Here is a 16293-nt window from a genome sequence, read left to right as displayed (position 1 = left end):
TGCTTTTTGCATACGCAGTGTTCTAAACGTTCATAATCATTTTGTATTACTTTGTTGTTCGTTTTGCAACGTGTGCATTGTTTTATGATTGACCGTACGCTGTTTTCCTGTTTTATTTCTTGTTGTTCTCTCTTTGTGATTTGCTTATTTTATGTAATCCTGAAACTGATTTAATCTTGATGCCTGTTCCTTTTATTTCCTAATTTCTTGAAGTTTGAAAATCGATGTCAAATTGTTTTTTCTTGTTTGTGCTCTGCGGATATGTAATGCTAATTGAAAAAGAGTAGGAGCTTCGTCAAGCTGCTTACAAAGCAGCTTTTTGCTCTTATCCTTGCGTTTTCTTTCCGCAACTCTGTGAAGAAAATGCTCAATAAAGCTGAAATAAATTGAAAATTTCTGAAACTGCATGCATGTAAATATTCAGTAAATAATACAAACACTTTATTGACCCTATATGCTTGTTTCATGTGCTTTTCGTTCTGTATATGCGCGTGCGTGGTTTTCTCTCTATCTCTCCTTGACATTGTGTTTGTCATCTAAACGTAGGTCAATACGTTGAGATGTTTGTTATACGTAGGTTATACGTCGAGTGCGTAGTATTCCACTGCAAATTCTCATGCCTGAAGGGTGGCAATTAAGCATTCTGAGAATTGTGATTGGCTTTTATTTATATGTTCATTTTTTCAATGTTTCCATTTAGGACAAAAATACTTAACCGCCAAAGCGTTTTTAATATAACAATTAGTGAGGTTTCACCTGTCATTTTCCTCTATTTTATTCTGCCCAGTTTGCCCTATCAAAACAGTTGAAGCAAAGTACTTTATCCCTGACTTTCAATATATAAGTCGGCATTCAATAAGCTTGAATCCACAGACCTACGGAGACTCGTAGCAATTGGTACCAACTAATCGCAGTACAGGTGAGATGAAGGATCATGCTGCCGATATGGCCTCTGTTTCAGCATACGTGCCAGCATAAAATAATTGCTCCAGCCAATGGAGGCACTCTGTTTAACGGCAGAATTATTCATTTTATAAACGATGTACTTTGATAAATCTTCATTTGTCGAACGCTTTTGTTTGCGAATGAAGAAATTAAGTAAGTTGTGGAAGGATTGAATAATGTAGGATAGCTTATTTTGCTAGTTACTAAAACTCTATGTTGCAATGAGAGCGAGGACGGATGGATGGAGGAAAGAACTTCATCAAAATTCAAATAGATCGCCCCAGTGTCCTACCTCGAAATGGGCCGGTCCCACATTGGGACCGTAATACCTGCACTTTTTGCCGCTTCGTGGTACCATTGAACAAACCATAATTGTGCATTTAATGAATTGCTGCGTAAAGCTGTGTCCCATCGTTCTTCAGTATTTTCCTTGTTGCTGCGTAACGCTGAGCAACGCAGAGCATATCAGCGAAGTCTTTGGGGAAATTGAATTTATCGCATGTTGTTGGAAGGGAGAATGCAGCATTAGTGCTGTTAATCACTAGCCGGTATTGGAAGGTTTTTGTCTGCAAGTCATAGCGTAATGGCCTGGGGTCTGTTTTGTCTACTGTATGGAGGGGGAAGACCCTGCGACCCAGACAGAAATGCTTCGTTAGCTCGTTGTAGGAAAGAAAGTGATCCTTGAATAATTATACTTGAGCATCTTGCTTTGCGCTACTTGGTTGACAAGTGCACGTGCAGTATTTCGGGCAAACTAATTGAGGTTCGTGTAAGCGCCATTATCTCTCATGTAAACAGGAAATCAAATCGTTCTGTGCAGCTTGATTACTTTTCAATTGAGCTTTGCCAGGATCTCTCTAGAGATTACTTTCTAGGCCAGGGCTCACACGGCTGCCCCGGACTCGCTGTGGATTCTCGATCTACTAGGGTCTAAACATCTCGATGCAATAGCTACTTCTCGGCCATTTGTGGCTCTACGGTATACATGAAATCTGAGTTGACTAGTTCACATTAGCAATCATAAGTACTGTTTTGAAAGCTCGTTTATTTGATGCGAAAGCCACGTTGACAAACCAGAAATCCTTAGATTGATCTTTACCTTATTCTAGCAGCGCTTTGGCTAAGGCTAGCCTTCTGCTCGAATCGTAAAGACGGTGAGCAATACTTGGGAAAGGCCTGTGTTATTGTCAATAAGGATGCTCGAGACTTCTTTCTAGTTGCCATCTACCGCTGTACTTGATGTACCGATTTGTTTGAAGATGTGCCTTCCTGAATGCGTGCCTCTGAGTCTAACACACTAGTCTAAGGAAATCAATTCAATAAACACTTGCCTGGATTATTGTTTTTCGTCTTCATGCATAGAAGGCTATGTGTCGTTGATAGCAGCAGAAGCTCTGCATGATAACTAAAGACACATTCAAATATTTTCTAGAATAATGTTTTGAGCAGGACAAGGCATATTCAATATTATTCTTGTAAAAATTATATTATTCGTGACTCATACACTTGCCGATATTATTTCTTTGCAGGTGAATCTAACACTAACCGTGTCTTTGGAATGAAGCTGCTGGTGGCTGTCGCCATGGTGATAGGTACCACTGTTGAATTTATTTCAGCCTCACAAACATCACCGAGACAAATATATTTGTGCACAGCTTTGATGCTCATACACATTATAAATAGCAGCTCTATGTCAGGAAAAGTAAATTTGTTTCTTTATGTGCGTCGTCACTAAGTTGAATTTTCATTTTTGCAAAAAGCTTAGCCAAAACCTAGTTTACAGTTGTTCTGTAATGCAAATTGCCATCGTTTTAGTTCGCTGTTTTTTTAAAGAAGGTGTCTTGGAACCAAGCATCCTCAAAATATTTCAGAATGCTTGCAATAGTATTTAGCATGGTTGCAATTATAAACTCTCAAGGAACTCTCTGATGCCTCAGTTATTTTCACCACCATCATTATTACTGTTTGCTTTTACATATTTGTTCTAGAATCTTGCCATTATCCTACTGAACGTCCCTATAAGCTATTTATTTGAAGTACCATATAGGTCTCTTCATTACAATTGTAATATACTGAACAAAGGTGCCCAATGGGGTGTATTTATTTATTGCTTGTAGTTTTGTTTTTAGAACAAAAACAAAAACCCCCAAGCTTTTACAAGCCGAAAACTGTGACTACAATGTCTTTCGAAAGTCTTCCGCACCAAGTTGCTAGCAATTTCATGTTTTTCACAGCGTCGTTCACATATTTTTTAGGGAATAAATTTGTGTTGCTAATCTTGAAAAGCGCTGCACGAGTGACCCAGAATTGCTGGGAAATCTTGACCAGCATTCACATTTGGGAAAACAGCAACAAATATGTGTGACAAATTGCCCATCTGCTACCCTATAGACTGGCATGCAGTCCATAGATACCTAATACTACTAGGACATTGCTCAACTTTAGAGCTATGTTATGTTAAGAAGTTTTAATTGACTATTTTGCCTTAATACGATGCCAAAGAACAAGTACGCGTAAATAACACCCAAGATGTGTGTACTTTGGGAACAGTTATCAGTGTAGGGCTAGCCAGTATGAGGTTCAGCGTAAAATCACTTCAACATGTGATGGTCTGGAATAAACGTAGGCGCATTTTCAGCGGTTTTTGAAAAATATTTGGCTTGTGATGAAAAAATATGTTTTGCGGCATTTAATTTCAAGACATTTCTAGCACTGAACTTCAAAAAAAAACTATGCTTAATTTAGAATATGTGAATAGGACAGTAGCAAAACGCCAAATTTTTTGATTGCACTAACTTTCAACTTTTCAAGCAGGAAAGGTGTTTTCTAAAAATCGTACATTGAAATAGTGCTTAGGTGAAAATTAGGCGAACAAAATTTCTGGAGAGTTAGCGCACTGTTTCTGTCGCTGTCTTTGTATTATCAATAAAGGATTGCTACAGTGAAAATACAGGCATATATTCATTGGTGAAACTGCTGTGATAATATGTTTTTAACTTGGACGTTATTTTTAGCGCGAAACAAGAAAATAGGCCACCACAGCATCCGTGTTGCACATTCTTTCAGGCGAGAAACAGTGATTACAGACAACGTTTACTGGCTTTGAAAGTTCTCTTACTTTTCATTGCAGGTGCTCTTATAATGGCACCAACTGATGCCTTCGCCGGTGCAGGAGGTGTAGGGGGAAACGATGGCATCGGCGGTGTTGGCAAAAAATGAATTGATGAGTGTTCCATGCCTCGCTATTCCGCGTTTCGCCCTATAAAACCGTATTAAAACAAAATAAACAAATTAAGAAGTATTGTCACTAATTATTCTCGTGCAGATCACGAAATAAGCCCGTGAGTGTCAACCAATGTGCACCGCAAACATAACTTTTGCGTGCAAGGTTTATAATCAGCGCTTCATTAGAAATACACTAAATATAATAATTACGCCATCTACAATATATCTCAATACAGTCTTTATTAACTTCACGCCTGTCAGGTTAACACTTCACAAAGCGCACAGAAATTCAGGATGACAGGGCACCTCAGACTCAGCCCCACAACAACAACGTCGTTGTCTTCACTCACTTGGTGTAATTACTGGCGCCCGTGCCTACGGCACTTGCATAAACCTGTGACATTACCCCGGTCGGCAAAGCACCGTCCCGGTGCCTGATGTGTCTATAGTGAAGTGTCACTGTGGTAGGCAAAGAGGCGAGAAACATGCGCAATGTCTCTTCTGGGTGTAACAGACAAGTTCGTTGTGGAGGAAATGTCATAGGTGAACCGTGTCGCCTAGAACAGGACTCGGTAAGACCCAGCGTATTGCGACAAAAAAAGTTTCTTCCATACCTGGCGGGATGGGCGCCAGAGTAGCACAAGAGAGCCCGGAGAAAAAAAATTGGTCCCGTATCTGCATGTTAGACCGCAAATGTTGTCGAAATACGATAGTCTTGCGTCTGTACACTCTAAGGCAAAGGGGGTTAAAAAGGGGTGAGATTTGTCATTTTGGGGACTAATGGGGCTGCCACAACCAATTATTTCTTTAGGAGTAACGGCACCGGGTCTAACAGTTAGTCCCCAAAGACGAGCTCAGGGAACTAATATTTAGTCCTCACATTCACGCCCTAGTGAGTAACCGTTAGTCCCACAATTCACCTCAAAGGGCTTCTATTCAGTCTTCATATTTGCAGCTTATAAGGCAAGTGTTAATCCTCACAATTACACCAAACCGGGCCTCCGTTAGCCCTCACATGTGCACCTTGCCGGATAAACGGTTGATCTACTAAAGTGCTCCAATCGGATGAACTTTTTGTCCTCAGTTCACATATTGCTTTTTGTTTATTTTCCGCCAGGCCTAATACTTTTTTCTGTGCAGTGAGCAACAGATTGCGCAGACAGGAACACGCGAAAAAGTATAGTTAGCCACCTATGCTTAACTGCTTTCGCTGTCACTGCAACAATGGAAGACAAAAGTGACATATCGAAATCTTTTATTTTTCTATATACACATGAAGTTTCTCCACTTTTTCAAGTGAATTTATGGTGAAGTGTACAAGTTCGGTCTCGTTGTAAAATCTTGTTCAGTCCTTGGGGAGCTCCTCCGATGGAAGCGATAGATTACAGGCATGGCAAACGGCAGCGCACGCAGCCTTCTGCCTGTTTTGTTTCCACGGCTGGACGTACAATATACTGTAAAAATTAGTTAGACACACGTGACAGAAGATGAAGATGCACGCTTATGAAAAGTACGTGCACGGTAATATAAAAACAAGCGTTAAAATATAACACACAATCAACTTTACCGTCGCATTTCGCACAGTCCTTCAAAAGCTGCTCTGACGAAAGAGATAGATGACAGGCATCGCAGACGCCAGCGACACAGTCTTAAGCACAGTGTGCGCCCACGGCTGCACAATAAGTATGTAAATTTGTGAGCCACAAGTGACAGAGGATGAATACAAATGCATAGGAGCAGTACGTGCAAGGTCAAATAAAAACATACGTAAGATATGACATGCTACTAATTTCACCGTGATGTCACACATGGTCAAAGACTCATTTCGAACCCCGTAGTGCAACAGCTTAAGAGTGGTGGCCGTAGCCACAATTCCGCGAAACACCATGCCGCTAACAAGTCAGCGAGTCCTAAGCGAGCGACGTCGTTCAGCTAACGCGACACCAAGCACGGCGCTGCACGGGGAGTGTCTGCCGCCAGCGAACTTGATCAGGCGGCGAAGGTACGCTTGGCCGCCGCCATGAACAGCGCCGAGCTGGTTTGGAGCTAGTTCCGAAGAAATCGACAGTAATGCAACCCTTTGCCACAAACTCGAGCGATTGCATCGCGCAAACGCCGCAAGTCCGCCGTTGCGGCCAACGGATGGCACCGAGCTAATTGCGACCGACTGACGGGAAAGCCAACTGTAATGGCGACCAATTTTCAGTGATTTTCGACACTAGCGAAAGCCTCGCCAGCCCATGTTGGTGCACACAGCGCGCGACATACTACAGCCAAGCTCTTTACGAGAACCCGGAACGTGTTTTCGACGACTCCCAAGACTACGACGAGGTCTCAGCCCAATATCGTCAGCCCGGAGCTCATCGCGGCGGCAAAGAAAGGCGAGCACTCGACGAACGAGCGTACGGGAGGCCGACGGCAATGGCAGTAATTTCCAGGAAGTCGAAAAGCACAGGCGAACGGCAGACCCTGAAGCTGACCGTCGCAGTGCATTTCGTGCGCGCGATATAGAACATGACCGAGCCCGTTCACGGCAAGCGCAATTCGTATCGCACACGCGACAAGTTGAGTAGATTAAAGCATAATAGCCTACTTGCCTTAGAATCCAGTGCTGTTTTCCGCCCTGAGACGGACTGAAGTATATACCCGATAGGCCTGTTGTCTTCTCGGCCGCCATATTAGCCTTGCCAACTGTTGCAGTCGTGTGTCAGTCGTGACTATCTTGAAGCCAGAAATATACAGCCCGGCGTGGTGACGTGTCCAGACTTGTTACAGACTTCATGGGTGCAAACGAAACGCAAAAGCAGCAGCCCACGCTCATCCAAGCGTACACATAAGCACCATGTCATAATTCCTAGATCGTCGTATCCAGGCGGCCGTGGTCAAGCACTCCGAGCACGACACAACGCGAACCGTCGCTGCCAAAATACGGGGAAAGACTGAGCCTGCAGAGGAGGAGAAGGAGGATTGGTCACCTTGGCAACGCTTTTCGCGTTGCCTGCAATCCCCGGGTGGTCTATCCCTTTGGAGCGTGTTTGAAGACTATGTGGTTTCGCGCACACGCTTCCCTCTGTGGTTGCTCTAAAACAGTCTATTCGTTCATGGCGCACGCCTGTTGGGCTATGTTACTCTTTTTAGGGTAATTTTGCCTTAGAGTGTAGAAAGAGAACAAAAAATTTATTTGATGTTCTGCGCAAGGTAATCGAGAATGGTATTCTGGAGGCGCTGTCGTAGAGTGCCTCGAGCGTGCAGCGGAGGCGAACGAGTGCATTAAGACACGTCAAACGTGAGGCATGAGCGCCATCTGGCAGTTATCATGGAAAACGAAGCGCGCACGCGGCGTGTGTACCGCTTTCGGAGGTGGTAATATGTAAAACACAAGGTGACGGTCAAGTGCCATTGTCGTGTCGTCTTAGCAAAGCGTTGGAAACACTTGGCTTTCGTCAAGCGTTGCATGGTGAGCGCAGCGTGATAAACGCTACGGTCCTTATAATTGCTGATATATGCTTTGTCTAGTGAAAGATATACATACGAAATATTGACGTGTTGTTATGATGCCTGAGATATGCGAAAGAATCGCTTTTCAATTGACACTAGGACAAGTATGAACGCTTAACTTTGAGCAATATTGGTGAGCGCTGCGGATGGGGTCGGCTGTTTGGAGTATCGGCTGCTCGCACCAATGACTTTTAAGGTGCCGTTAAGGGTGGACAAACAGCTAAATGTACAGACATAAGACAGAGAGACAGACAGACGGATAGACAGACAGACAGACAGACAGACAGACAGACAGACAGACAGACAGACAGACAAACTTTTTTGCGTCGAAGGTCCCCAAGAAATACTATTACCTTTAAAATCGGTATCACAATTTCCGTCGTGATAGAGCAAATTTTATGCCATTTTAGACGACGAGAACCGAGTGCGGGCTACGGTATGCACAATAAGAGCTTGTGAGATCGAGTCTCCAGAGTACGAAGTAGTGATTAGCTGGTAAGGTAAAAGCAGGGTATCGAAAAGCATTAGGGGATCACGGCAAAAGGGAAGATAAAACGCCGGGCAGTTTCATGGCATGACTGGCAGTAAAAAACAAAACAGGGCAAAAGACGACACAAAAATGGAGTACACATAACAAGCGCTGGTTCGTAGCGCTCAGGGGTTGTTCTAAATCCTCCATCTTTCGTGTGTCGTCTTTTGCGCTGTTTTTTTACATCATCAAGCTAAACCAACTCACCCAGTTTTATACATTGTCGGCCACTGTTAGGGTAAACGCGTGAGCACGTGGCCATGCTTCGCGGCGCGCCACTGCGGCCAGCACGGCCGCGCAATAAAGCAAACCTGCGCCTGCGCGGCAGTGCCTGCAAGCGTGGCTTCGGGTTGTCTGCTACAAAGCCCGCGCTCTTGCTTCGCCGAGCTTGCACTGCCGTGAAGCAAACTTAGCTTACAATGTGACGTATTTCCTGCAGTCAAAACAGCCTTTAGATTAAGCTTCAAAACTTATCCTCAGCCTCCCTTGGCTGGAGCAATTGTTTTTCGCTGGCACATGTGCTGAAACAGAAGCCATATCGGCAGCATGATCCTTCATCCCACCTGTACTGCGATTGGTTGGTACCAATGGCTGCGAGTCTCCGTAGGTCTGTGGATTCAAGCTTATTGAATGCCGACTTATATACTGAAAGTCAGGCATAGTTACTTTGCTTTATCTGTTCTGATAGGGCAAACTGGGTAGAATAAAATAGGGGTAAATGGCAGGCGAAACCTCACTAATTGAGACCACCAGATTACGAACGCTATTGAAGGGCACTTCATAATAGAAACACTTAAAAAAAGGCAGCTTTATATAGCTTTGAATCGAAGGTAATAAAAATTTATTTCTAAGTAAGAGTAGGAAGCAAACAATACTTCACAAGGCAACGTTAGTGCAGACATTTTCGTGTCGGCTTTAACGAATATACCGAGTATGATCATTTCGCGTGCATTTTTAGAGGTAGCATGTTGAGGGTTAGTCTTTGGTGATTATTCTACGGTCTTGATCGCAGGTGTTTGATGAAGTGAGTATTGTCATCTGATAACATAATTAACATTTCAACTGTTCACTTTAAACGTAAAGATGAATAATTATTATGCAACTGTTTTGCATACAACTCACTGAAAAATAATATTAATTTGCGTCTTTTATAAACACCATTATCTCGCCTTTCTCTCAGGAAACAATAAATCTACACATTGAAGCTTTGTAAAACAAAGAATAGTAGATCAAAAGTTTATTCAAGAATAACAATGGCCAACAATTCTTATAGCTGAAACAACATCACGGTATTTCACACCGCAAATACTTCTTGTTGACGTCGCAGCATGAAGGTGAGCAAAACTGACGGTCTGCTTTTGTGTGACACCAAATCAGCGTGGATCACGGCTTTGCAATAACTCGATCTTGTGCACTTTTTCGCTTCACTAACGAGTGGCATCTCCGGCAGCATAAATGACAGCCCTCATTAAGGTCGTGGCTGGCTTTACGCTGCTCCCCTTCTTTTTCTACAGTGGTCTATATAGTGCTTGCACTGTTGGTTGAAGTTGCTACCGGCGTAACATCGACGCTTTCTTGGGGCTACACATGTTCTTAATAATATTGAGTTCTAGAAATTGCGCACGCAAATCAGGAATTTCCCCAAACGGAGACTCCAATAATGCTCTGACTTTTCTGGATTTCTGAATAGGGGAGTTGACGAACTGTAATATAAAGCTGCCGTCATGGAAGAGCCCGTTCAGAAGGCATGACAACACGAAATCCTTCAGGGCTGAACGGCGCATGTCAGCAGTGAACTTGTTCTCTATGCTCACTCAGGTTCCACAGCCAGCTAATGGGAGTGCGCCCCAGACGAACGCCCATGCACCCAAAGACGAACAGTCTTTGGCTGCTGCTACATCTAAATAAATTCAGGCATATATCCAAAAAAAGAATGTTTTTTTGTGAAGTTAGGATTTTATATAAACAAAACAATACAAAATTGCGCATCTGTTTGGACTTCCTGATATGCATGAACAGGTTCCGTCAACGTTTTGAAATTTTAAGAAGTGTATTTCAACTTTTTGGAGCACAAAATGCTATGTGCCTTCATCTGCTGGCTTTGACACAATTTTTTACGATGTTGGAGTAATGTGCAGAATTTAGTTTTAAACGAAGATAAAATCAAGGAATGCGATATCATATAAACATTGGTTGCAAAGCCGTAGTCCACGCTTCCTTCCAAAAACGATGACTTGCCTTTTTGTGTATACATTACATTTCATACTTTAGTAATATTTGTCATTACTATATTTTAAATTAGATTCGGAAATGAATATTACGCCTTCAGTTAAGGCAGTGAACGTGATCATGATGGCGTACGAGATTTCTGTAAAAACGTACTACGTAGTAGTTTCTCGACTCATGGGAGCTGTTTCTCACCGGTAGTTGTCCGTGTGCCACACAAGCTGCATTTCGTCGCACCTTGTGCTAAATATGGATACGTCGGCAAAGGCGACATTTTACTACTCGTCAGTCCAGTGCTCATGTTCTTGGGCAAACACTAGGCGCCTCTCTTTGTTGATTGCCCTCACTATAGGCCTTTGGATGGCTTTCCTGTTTTTGAGGCGACTGAATGTTGGCGACATTTGACTGTTATACTCCATGCATGTAGCCGACAGCCCCGGAATACTCTTTGGTTATCTGGAGGTCGGCACAGCGAATTTCGGCGCAGCAATTAAAAAAACAATGGCCTCCCAGATGCTGAATGCAAAATATATTGTGATGGTGACAGAGAATTGCCTTTAGGCATGTTGTGTGTATATATATATATATATATATATATATATATATATATGTGTGTGTTTCTTTATTTGCGACAAAGACCTGCCTTTAAGGTTTAATATTTTTGCGAGTATGTTTGTTAAATGTGCGCCGTTAGGCTGGTGCTGTGTACGATGTGAAGCACTGTCTTGTGAAATGTGTTGCCATGTATACAGCAGTTGTAACTGGCTGTGTCGTTGTCGTGAAGACCGGCTTAAAGGAGGTGACGAGAGCATTCTGGCTGCAACCCTTTACATGTCCCTTCAAGGTGGTATGCATCCGATTGCATCGCTGGAGTGAGACAATACGGGCACGTATCAGCAACTCGTAAATGTTTCCAGTTCCATGATGATTGATTGATTGTTTTGTGGGGTTTAACGTCCCAAAACCACTATATGATTATGAGAGACGCCGTAGTGGAGGGCTCCGGAAGTTTCGACCACCCGGGGTTCTTTAACGTGCACCCAAATCTGAGCACACGGGCCTACAACATTTCCGCCTCCATCGGAAATGCAGCCGCCACAGCCGGGATTTGATCCCGCGACCTGCGGGTTAGCAGCCGACTACCTTAGCCACTAGACCACTGTGGCGGGGCTGCCAGTTTGATGATAGTACAACGTCTGGTGTAAAGGCCACCTTTGCCGAAAGTCTCCTAAGCACAACTTTCTCTACCCTAGTAAGGTGAGGGGGAGGAGAGCAGAAACATGGTGGAAAGAGAGCACGTGTATCCAGCCGAAGAACATTTTTACGTGTATGGAGTAAGTTAAGTGGTTGTGGTGGAAGGGGAATGGCTGGAAGGGGAATGGCTGGAAGGTCAATGTCTGGAGGGTAGTGCGCCTACTGGTAAGCAGCAATGTTGTTTGGGTTCACAGCATGGCCTTGAATCCAATGTAGGTTTACGCAAAAGCTGTATTATGATTCAGCCTATGAATCGCCTCGCAGATCTCCATTACCTTGCGTACTTTCTTGAGCTCCCTAATAGCTCCTAAGGAGTCAGTGTATACGTGAATCTGCTTGATTGTAGGCAGCTTAGAGGTGGTATCTTGGATTGCGTCATGTATGGCTTGAAGTTCAATCACAAGCCATGTGTGACGCAATCCATGCAGCACTGAATAAACTGCCGTTTCAGAACACATAAGTAAATCTTCAGTCTGTTCCATTCAAGAGAACGTATCTTTGAGGAAAGTGAATTCTCTTTGCAGAAGAAAAAGCTGTTTCATAGTCTACAGGTCATTTTGTTTGTATCTTTATTATGACGAGGCCGGAGTTTATGACAGTCTCCACTTAACATTCCGTGAGAGCTACACTGCTTTTTAAATACTGCTCTGCTCGTAAATTATTTATTACTATTCCACTTATTTGAATGTCGTGTTTTAATATTCACGGTTTCGTTTATAGTAATCTATCTACTATTTTCGTGTCAGTAAAGAAAATCACCAAGAAACAGATTCTGGATTACGCATGGAAAAGCAGTATTAGGATTTCCATGACGTACTTATCTAAGCTTTACACGAGCACACAAATGATACAGGCTAAGTAAGGCAAATCAGCCATAACAAACTTGCCTCAGCTTCAGATTTTTGGCACAGGGAGCTTCACGGGTCCAATTATTTTCTTGGGTAAACATAGTCCCCCAAACAGCGAGCAGTGTTCTGTACTTACAATGAAGAAATTTTGTATTCTGTACTTTTGGTCTATCAGCTTCCTCAGCTCTAACCTTGTAGGCCACCATTCTATCTGTACCAAAAAGTATAGGATTTCTTTGTATCCTCATTACTGAAGCGTCATTTGAGATTTCGTGTAGTTCAATTGCTTTGAGCATAAGTCAAGTGTTTCTAATGGACATTATGTCTTTTTTAAACTGCATGCATATACTGTCTTTGACAATCAGTAAAAAAGGAATTCAAAAGTGTGCACTATAAAACATCAGCATTTTGTCAATCTTTGAATGAATTAAAATGTAATTGTTCATACATTCACTAAATATTGATTCTTATATTGCTGATGCTCTTTTGAATGTCTCTCACTTGCTGAAGTTCGTGGGAAATCTGGCAGTGCCGGCAAAATTAGTGAAAATGAGGTATGGTTGATCCCTCTGTCATAGAAATCGGTATAGCACGAAATCGACTGGTATTTTTCTGAAAGTAAGGGTTAAACTGTAGGGATAAAAGACGGCTAATACAACGTGTATTGGTTTCAGGTAGCCATATCAGCAATTTAGGTGAAAACTCACGTTGACATCTAATAGCACATATTCATCGCGGCGACTAACGCCCTTATTCACAACTGTTCAGGTAGCTATATCCAGATAGAAGTTCTCAACATATACCTGGATACAGCGTATTTTTATTCTCGCGCAATGCAGGTTTCAACAACTCCATAATAAACAACGGTGCTCAATAAACGCGTCGTCAAAGCATATTCAATCAAGAATATAAATACCATGGCGTGCGCTCCTGAGTATTAGTGTAACCTACGTTTGCGATCATGCATGCACTACCAATCTGTGCTGGGTAAAAAGAGTTATACCTTGAATCCTGAATGCGCGCAGGCGTTCCCCCTGCACTGGCCTCTGTCTTACTCCACCAAAGCACTAGCTCCCCCCTTCTGCATCGTTGCTTTGCTGCACCACTTACTCCAGAAGGTACTCCCAGAAGATCAAACCCATGCTCTCAAATACTGGGAAAACTAACATCCGGGTCCTGCAAAGCATTCCAGGCGAAGTTCTTCGCGAATGCTCGGGATTATCTGAGTGTGCTAACACGGTCACAAAAATTCACATTGCCAAAGACTACGCTGCCTAGTCTGAATAAAGCACATATTTGCCATATATCTAGACTGTCTATGCACCACTATTTAGCTTGTCACTAGAAAGATAGAAGACAGTTTTCAGAGTGGTTCCGGCTAGCCAGCATTCCTTATCCTGGAGGCTATTTCCCGCAACCATACCTTTAAGTCCATAAAGATGCCTGCAAGTAATCCCCGCACACCTTGAATTACCAAGCATATACAGCAAGGCAAGCATGTTCTCACGAACTTTCAAGAATATTTCATTGGACCTTTCACGTATATTGTATGCAAACCAAGCTCATATTTATACGGATGGTTTGGTCTCGGAAAGTTCCACGGGAGTGGTGAGTTTGTGATTCCATCTCGCTCAATCACCTTCAAGTTCAAGACTTTACATATCGCAACATATAGGTATTGCGAGCACACCGCATTTTGAGCCGCCATTACATTTGCTATGGCGGTGGTAATGTTTAGAAGAGGAGAAAGGCACCTAATTTCAGCAGCCCAGTCGGGAGCATGGCGCAGTTCCTATATGAGAATACGGTATGCAAGAATACACAGGTAAGTTGGGTATATTCTGTGACTCCAAGGCAGCCTTGAATGTGTGGAAAGTATACGACGCGGGAACTTTGGCCAGATGGCGTCTCAAATCAATGAAATCCGTCATATCATCACTATCCAAGGACTTTACATAATCTTCAATACCTACCGGGTCACTGTGGGGTCAGTCGTAAACACCTCACCGACAACTCTGCCCGATGTGCTGACGCGTGAGCACCCACACTGCTTATAGCCCTCTCAAAGGTTGACGCCGCAAAAAAACTTCGCCACTTCAAACTTATTGCCACACATATGCATTGGAATCTTCCACTGAACTGATGAAAAGCATGTGCATTGCTGGTTTAAACTGCTGTGTTCTCACGGTGAACGTAGGAATGTGGGGCATTGTCAAGCTGTTTTTTTTTCAGCTTCTTTCTCCTGTCTCAGCCACTTACTCTACAGCTTTAGGTAGTAAATAAACTCAACTAAACTAAACTCGAAGCCCGCAGAGCCTTTGTCACATTACTTCACTTACAGCTGCCATCAAATTTTTTGTGGCGTGACTCTACAATCATGTGTCAGTTGCGTATCGGCGTTGCCTCTACCAATTCATTAAGTTATCGCAATGGTATGAATGACTCCCCAATTGTGGTAACGGTAAATTCATACAAATTCTCGATCCCGTCATGTGCCTTTGTCCAGACTTCAAATAATACAACCGGACTCTCTAGTATGCCTTGGGGGATTGAGTCTTTGCTCTGGAGAAGATCTTGTACATGGCCTTCAAGTCTATCAGCCCAGAAAGCCACATGGGCCTTTTTACATTTCCTGAAGACAAGATCACAGTGCGATTGCCTCTGAAACCTGCGCTGTGTTTGTGGTGGTGTGTTGTGTGCAATGTGTATCTCCACCTTCTCTCTCTCTATTGTCCTCTCTCTTTCTACTGTCCCCACTTGTAGGGTAGCAAACTGGACTTGGTCAACTTAACTTTCCGACCTTTCTGATATTCTCTCCCTCTACTGCAGCTGTTTTTTGGTCGATGCTATTGCATCGAGAGTAATCGGTGGTGAACTACCGTTAGGGTATGTGGAAGCTGCACTATTTCAAAAATGAGCCATCATAAGCTACAACGAAGCGAGAAAAACGTTTGCTTAAGCGTCTCCTCGACACAAGCACGACCAGTGTCTTCCTCTGATGAAACAATCTTCAATGACGCTCTCGAAGACGGTGCGCAGGTGCGCACTCTTGCACACCATGTTTTAACTACGTTGTCGACGAATCATTCTCTATCGGTGTTAGTGACATGTCGCATCACTTCTCTTCACCACTCCTAGAGGACGGCACTGTCCTACCGCGCCTCCAGAAAGCGCCATGAGAGATTGAATGTATGAGATATAAGGTGTGTTTTCGTGAGTGCGGTATCTGCCTATATATAGCTTACCACGGACTCTTAGTCATGACTTTGTAGTGTCCTTTGCCGATGGAGTCCGTGGAGAGACATTCCTCACCTTCTCACTGTGTGGAGTGCAATATTTCATCCCGATCCCTGGCGACCCACCTCTCTGCCTTCACTACAATAAGGTTGGGCACACCTGTAGAATCTGCAGCACTTCTCGTTCTAACGTCTGCCGGTGCTTCGTTCAGTCAGCTGACGACTGCCTCCTGACCTATGGTAACAAGCTGTGGCAGCACACGCAGCAACATTATGATAACCTGGCAGAGCATGTAATAGATGCCTCATATGTTTTAGATCCAGCAGGAGACACTCCGTCAACCACAGATTCTACAGAATTCAGCAAAAAGGATCCAGAAGATGCAAACGAATCAAATGCGGATACAACAGCTGATGTTCCTGCATGAAAAATCCAAATGAATATTGCATGCACGTGAACCAAATGAATAAAGAAAGTTTTTTTACGTAAAAGGAGGGTCCTATGAAGAATGTGCCTGAAGATGCTTCATTT

The 16293-nt window shown here is 43.3% G+C and overlaps 1 long non-coding RNA gene across 1 annotated transcript; it reads left to right on the top strand.

The window, feature by feature from the left end:
- The first annotated feature begins 815 nt into the window (after positions 1-815).
- On the top strand, positions 816-4246 carry LOC119174127 (uncharacterized). The gene is made up of 3 exons (XR_005110167.2): positions 816-919; positions 2475-2537; positions 4076-4246. It is a non-coding gene; the product is annotated as an uncharacterized LOC119174127 (long non-coding RNA).
- Positions 4247-16293: the final 12047 nt, after the last annotated feature.

This window comes from Rhipicephalus microplus, chromosome 5 (genome assembly GCF_043290135.1).
Source record: "Rhipicephalus microplus isolate Deutch F79 chromosome 5, USDA_Rmic, whole genome shotgun sequence".
Lineage (NCBI taxonomy): Eukaryota > Metazoa > Arthropoda > Arachnida > Ixodida > Ixodidae > Rhipicephalus > Rhipicephalus microplus.
Note: the sequence above shows the minus strand (reverse complement) of the source record. Positions and strands in the feature narration are given on the sequence as shown.